This window comes from Bos grunniens, chromosome 1 (assembly GCF_055505025.1).
Source record: "Bos grunniens cultivar Pamir isolate PY7600 chromosome 1, Bosgru_T2T1.0, whole genome shotgun sequence".
In the NCBI taxonomy this organism is placed as follows: Eukaryota; Metazoa; Chordata; class Mammalia; order Artiodactyla; family Bovidae; genus Bos; species Bos grunniens.
In genome coordinates this window covers 13985701-13991700 of record NC_141165.1, presented here as the reverse complement: position 1 = coordinate 13991700, position 6000 = coordinate 13985701, and positions in this window count along the sequence as shown.

The window sequence follows — 6000 nt, the reverse complement described above, 5'->3', positions numbered from 1 at the left end:
GGATGACAGCCAGCGATTACTAAACACCATTCCACGGTGAGTCGGCAACCATGTTACCCAGCAAGGCAAGGAGGGAGGAGCAGGGCTGAAGGCAGGCGAGTCCTGGATCAGGGACCAGCGCTGACCCTGGGCTTAACCAGGGACCACGCGTGATGACTGAGCCTCAGCCCAGGGCTAGGACCACCATGGGCTTCCAGGACCTTGAAGACTGGTGGAGCTTCTGTTCAGAGGCCAGGGGGTCTGCTGACCACACTGCCCCGTGGTGCCCCACACCCCCAGGCGGGTTCCCTCATTCCCTGTGGAGGCAGCCTCGTGGGGCCCCATGTCCCTCCACTGTGGGGGAACAGGAGTGTGTTCTCACCCACACAGCTGGAAATCCCAGGTGGCCCAGTGAGCTGAGCAGCCCCAGAGCTCCCGTGAGTACCCCCACTCCCCATCCTGGGGTCCTCTGAGTACGTTCCTTGTCTGGCTACTTCCTGGGAAGAAAACATCCAGACTGCTTTCCAGCCTGAAAGGAAGAAGGGCTGCAGACTCCTGTCTGTGGCTGTGGACGGCATCCCTGCCCATCAGCTGGACTGTGTGCTCGAGACCAGGCCTGGGCTCCCCCAACCCCCAGGTGCTGCGCTGGGGCCGCAGGCAGAGCAGCAGCTGGGTGACCTCCCAGGGGCCCCTCCCTGCTCTAAAAAGGGACAGCGTGAGGCCAGCAGGGCAGGTGCTCCACGCCCACAGGGTCCCTAGGGAGGGCAGGAAGGGACACGGCCCCACAGGACAGGCGGCAGTTGAGAGTGGGTGAGGCCGACCAGCCGGGACAGCTGGGCCAGTGTGGACGAGCCACCCCTCTCTGTGTCGTCTGGGGCTTGTCCCGGGAAGCTGAAAGACAGGCTCGGCATCCCAAAAAAGAGGCCTGTGGCTTAGTAAGACGGAGCTATTTTTATGTATCTGCCCTCCAGGGACAGCCACAGAGGGGAGGGCCTGGGGGGCCCGGGAGCGCAGCTCAGGTCAAGGCAGGAAGGCAAAGGCCAGGGCGGCCTCCCTCCCAGCAGAGGAACCGAGAGCAAAACAGCCTCCTCACACCCCCGCCCCGCATCAGACACAGCCTCTCGGCCCCAGGGGGCCAGTGATGGAAGAGATGGGCAGGAAGGCTTTTGTGTCAGAGGCATGGGTGTGGTGGGCAGTGTGCTGCCTGAAAGGGGCCTGGTGGTGCTGGGGAGCTAATGCTGGGGATGGGGACACCCTGGAATAAGGCCTTAGGATTCTGGGGTCACCTTGGTCCCCTCTTCATCTCCTTCTTCCTCTTCTTGTCCTCTCCACTCCATCCTCAGTGCCTCCGAGCCTGAGAACAGGTCTGGGCACCCTGCCTTCCAATCCCGGCTTTGTCCAGAGCAGCTGGGGGACCAGTCGGGGGTCTGGGTGAAGCTCTGCATCCCAGGGAGGGAACCACCTGGGGCTCTCCTGAGATAAGTGGCCCAGGTGAGCTGAGTGAGGGGCAGGGGTGGGCAACCATGATCTAACTCAGCTCAGAGAGGGGTCATCAGTGTGTTTGGGGTTCAGAGGGCAACAAAGATGCTCACAGAGATGGGCCCTGGGCTGCTAGCTCTGTCCTGGACTGGGTTCCCAGGACCCCTCTCTGTGTTCCCAGCAGAGTCAGGAGTCAGGGGACCTTCCGATGTCAACTGGAGTGGGTGGAAGGGGGTCCCCCAAACACGTCTTTGTCCTGACACTTGGAACCGGAGCACATCACTTTACGTGGAAGTAGGGTCTGTGCAGGTATGACTGAGCTAAGACCCCAGGGTAGGATTATCCTGGGTGACCAGAGTGGACTCTAAATCCAGGCAAGAAGGGAGGGGCTGCCACAGACAAGAGGGGGCCTCCCTGGGGGCCCTGTCATGAGGGCAGGTGCCAGGCCTGCGGCAAGACCCAGGACACATCCAGGCCTGTCATGGGTGAGAGTGACGTCACGGAGGCCAGGGGCTGGAGGCTCGGACTCCGGATGCCACCTGCTCGGCGTGGGCCGCCAGCCTGGGAGTGGGTAGCGGCCTCCGTGCCAGTCTGTCTGTCCACCACTTTCTCCGGCAGGGCTGCTGGCCCAGACTCCCCTTCCTGTGGGACGGGGGCTTTCCAGCCCTTACTCATCACTTCCCTGGCGTTTGTCTGTCGAGGCCCCACCCACTGGCAGTGGTTCTGACTTGCCCGGGGCTTTTCATGTCTCTTCATGCCTGTTATGTAAGGAGCACTTTATGTAACCATGGGGCTGTACCATCCCAGGTCTGCGGGCCACACCAGCTCTCAAGGATACTGGCTCGAGTCCCTAACATTTGGATGGGTCCATGCAGTGGGCACCCAGCCTGCTCGTACCCCAATGCACCCCTACTTTTGCCTCCACCTTCCTCCTTCCTCTTGTAAGCAGGGAGCAAGCAGTGCTTGGCCAAAGGCAGGCCCACTCCACCCTCTGCCTGGGCAATGAGGCTTCAGGGACCCCAAAAGAGAGACGGGATGAGGCCAGATAGGGTGTTAAGGCAAAAGCAGGGGGCTGGCTAGGGCAGGTCCCCCAGAAGCAGACGTGCAGCCAGGGTTCCAGGACAGTTCACATGGGAGGTGACACCAAGAGGCCAGGAGATGAGCAGGGAAGGAAGGGAGCCACCCTGTTCCTGGGAGGGGGGCCGCCTTGACACGGGAGGGATAGGAAGAGAGGGTGCGACCAAGGGAGGCCGGGTCACACTGCACAGATTGCCAGAGCACCTTGCAGCTAGAGGCAGCGACAGAAAGACACCCCTATGTCCCCACCTCCACCTCGGGGCTCCCGGCAGAGTAACACCAGCCACACAGGATGGCAAGGCAGCGGAGCCTGGGACCCCCATCCTCGGGGGTCAGGTCTGCTCCAAGAGCCGAGCTCAGTGAGGGATCTGGGGGCGCTCAGGCCCAGCACCTCCCAGGACCCAAGAGGCTAGGATGGGAGCTGTCAGAAGGGAGACCGTGGTCAAGGCCACAGCAGGGGAGCCCCCCATGGACCCTGCGGAGACGAGAGCACTTAAGCCCGTGTAAGATGGTGGGGTCCTGGTTTCTGATCGGTGTGGGTGTCTGCAGGTGGGAGGCCCTGGCCTTGGTATCCAACCTGGTGAAGCTGCGTTGGCCCATATGCCCTCTGCTGCCTTCTGAGGTGTGTCCGGTCTGCTCCTTGCTGGCCATTCCAGAAGCCAGGGCTCTCCACTGTCTGAACACTCAGAGGCTGAGCTCCTTTCTCTTCCCAGGTAGGAAGACTCTGCAACCCTCTGGTCAGTACGTGGGGAGCTGATTTCACTCTGCAGGGATCAACTGGCAAGAAGGTCATCACCCAAATGGACAACGTTCAGTTCAGTCGCTCATTCATGTCCGACTCTTTGCGACCCCATGGACTGCTGCACACCAGGCTTTCCTGTCCATCACCAACTCCTGGAGCTTTCTCAAACTCATGTCCGTGGAGTCAGTGATACCATCCAACCATCTCATCCTCTGTCATCCCCTTCTCCTCCTGCCTTCCATCTTTCCCAGCATCAGAGTCTTTTCCAATGACTCAGTTCTTCCCATCAGGTGGCCAAAGGATTGGAGTTTCAGCTTCAGCATCAGTCCTTCCAATGAATATTCAGGACTAATCCCTTTTAGGATTGACTGGTTAGATCTCCCTACAGTCCAAGGGACTCTCAAGAGTCTTCTCCAACACCACAGTTCAAAAGCATCAATTCTTCGGCGCTCAGCTTTATTTATAGTCCAACTTTCACATCCATACATGACTACTGGAAAAAACCATAGCTTTGACTAGATGGACTTTTGTTGGCAAAGTAATGTCTCTGCTTTTTAATAAGCTATCTAGCATGGTCATAGCTTTTCTTCCAAGGAGCAATCATCTTTTAATTTCATGTCTGCAGTCACATTCTGCAGGGATTTTGAAGACCCAAAAAATAAAGTCTGTCACTGTTTCCATTATTTCTGTATCTATTTGCCATGAAGTGATGGGATCAGATACCATGATCTCAGTTTTCTGAATGTTGAGTTTTAAGCTAGCTTTTTCACTCTCCTCTTTCACTTTCAAGAGGCTCTTTAGTTTTTCTTCACTTTCTGCCGTAGGGATGGTGTCATCTGCATATCTGAGGTTATTGATATTTATCGTGGCAATCTTGATTCCAGCTTGTGCTTCATCCAGCCTAGCATATGCAGGATGTACTCTGCATAGAAGTTAAATAAGCAGGGTGACAATATACAGCCTTGACGCACTCCTTTTCCTATTTGGAACCATGGGAAAAACATATTGTTCCATGTCCAGTTCTAACTGTTGCTTCTTTTTTTTTTTTAATTTTTTATTATTATTATTTTTTTTTTTTACTTTACAATATTGTATTGGTTTTGCCATACATCAACATGCATCCGCCATGGGTGTACACATGTTCTCCATCCTGCCTCCCTCCCCTACCATCCCTCTGGGTCATCCCAGTGCACCAGCCCCAAGATTCCTGTATCCTGCATAGAACCTGGACTGGCGATTCGTTTCTTATATGATATTATACATGTTTTATAACTGTTGCTTCTTGACCTGCATACAGATTTCTCAAGAGGCAGGTCAGGTGGTCTGGTATCCCCATAATTTTAAGGATTTTCCACAGTTTGTTGTGATCCACACAGTCAAAGGCTTTGGCATAGTCAATAAAGCAGAAATAGATGTTTTTCTGGAAATCTCTTGCTTTTTCAATGATCCAGCGGATGTTGACAATTTGATCTCTGGTTTCTCTGCCTTTTCTAAATTCAGCTTGAACATCTGGAAGTTCTCTGTTCACGTACTGTTGAAGCGTGACTTGGAGAATTTTTAGTATTACATTGCTGGTGTGTTGGATGGGTGCAATTGTGCGGTAGTTTGAACATTCTTTGGCATTACCTTTCTTTGGGATTGGAATGAAAACTGATCTTTTCCAGTCCTGTGGCCACTGCCGAGTTTTCCAAATCTGCTGGCATATTGAGTGCAACACTTTCACAGCATCATCTTTTAGGATTTCAAATAGCTCAACTGGAATTCTGTCACCTCCACTAGCTTTGTTCATAGTGATGCTTTCTAAGGTCCACTTGACTTCACATTCCAGGATGTCTGGCTCTAGATGAGTGATCACACCTTTGTGGTTATCTGGGTCATGAAGATCTTTTTTGTACAGTTCTCCTGTGTATTCTTGCCATCTCTTCTTAATATCTTCTGCCTCTGTTAGGTCCATACAATTTCTGTCCTTTATTGGGCCCATCTTTGCATGAAATGTTCCCTTGGTATCTCTAATTTTCTTGACGAGATCTCTATCTTTGCCATTCTATTGTTTTCCTCTATTTCTTTGCATTGATCACTGAGGAAGGCTTTCTTATCTCTCCTTGCTATTCTTCGGAACGCTGCATCCAGCTGGGTATATCTTTCCTTTTCTCCTTTGCCTGTAGCTTCTCTTCTTTTCTCAGCTATTTGTAAGGCCTCCTCAGACAACTATTTTGCCTTTTTGTATTTCTTTTTCCTGGGGATGGTCTTGGTCATTGCCTCCTGTACAATGTCACAAACCTCTGTCCATAGTTCTTTGGGCACTCTGTCTATCAGATCTAATCCATTGAATCTACTTATCACTTCCACTGTATAATCATAAGGGATTTGATTTAGATCACACCACTACCAAATTCAGACTTAAATTGAAGAAAGTAGGGAAAACCACTACACCATTCAGGTATGACCTAAATCAAAGCTGTGAAAAGAAGAGAAGCAAAAAGCGAAGGAGAAAAGGAAAGATATAAACATCTGAATGCAGAGTTCCAAAGAATAGCAAGAAGAGATAAGAAAGCCTTCCTCAGTGATCAATGCAAAGAAATAGAGGAAAACAATAGAATGGAAAAGACTAGAGATCTCTTCAAGAAAATTAGAGATACCAAGGGGACATTTCATGCAAAGATGGGCTCGACAAAGGACAGAAATGGTATGGACCTAACAGAAGCAGAAGATATTAAGAAGAG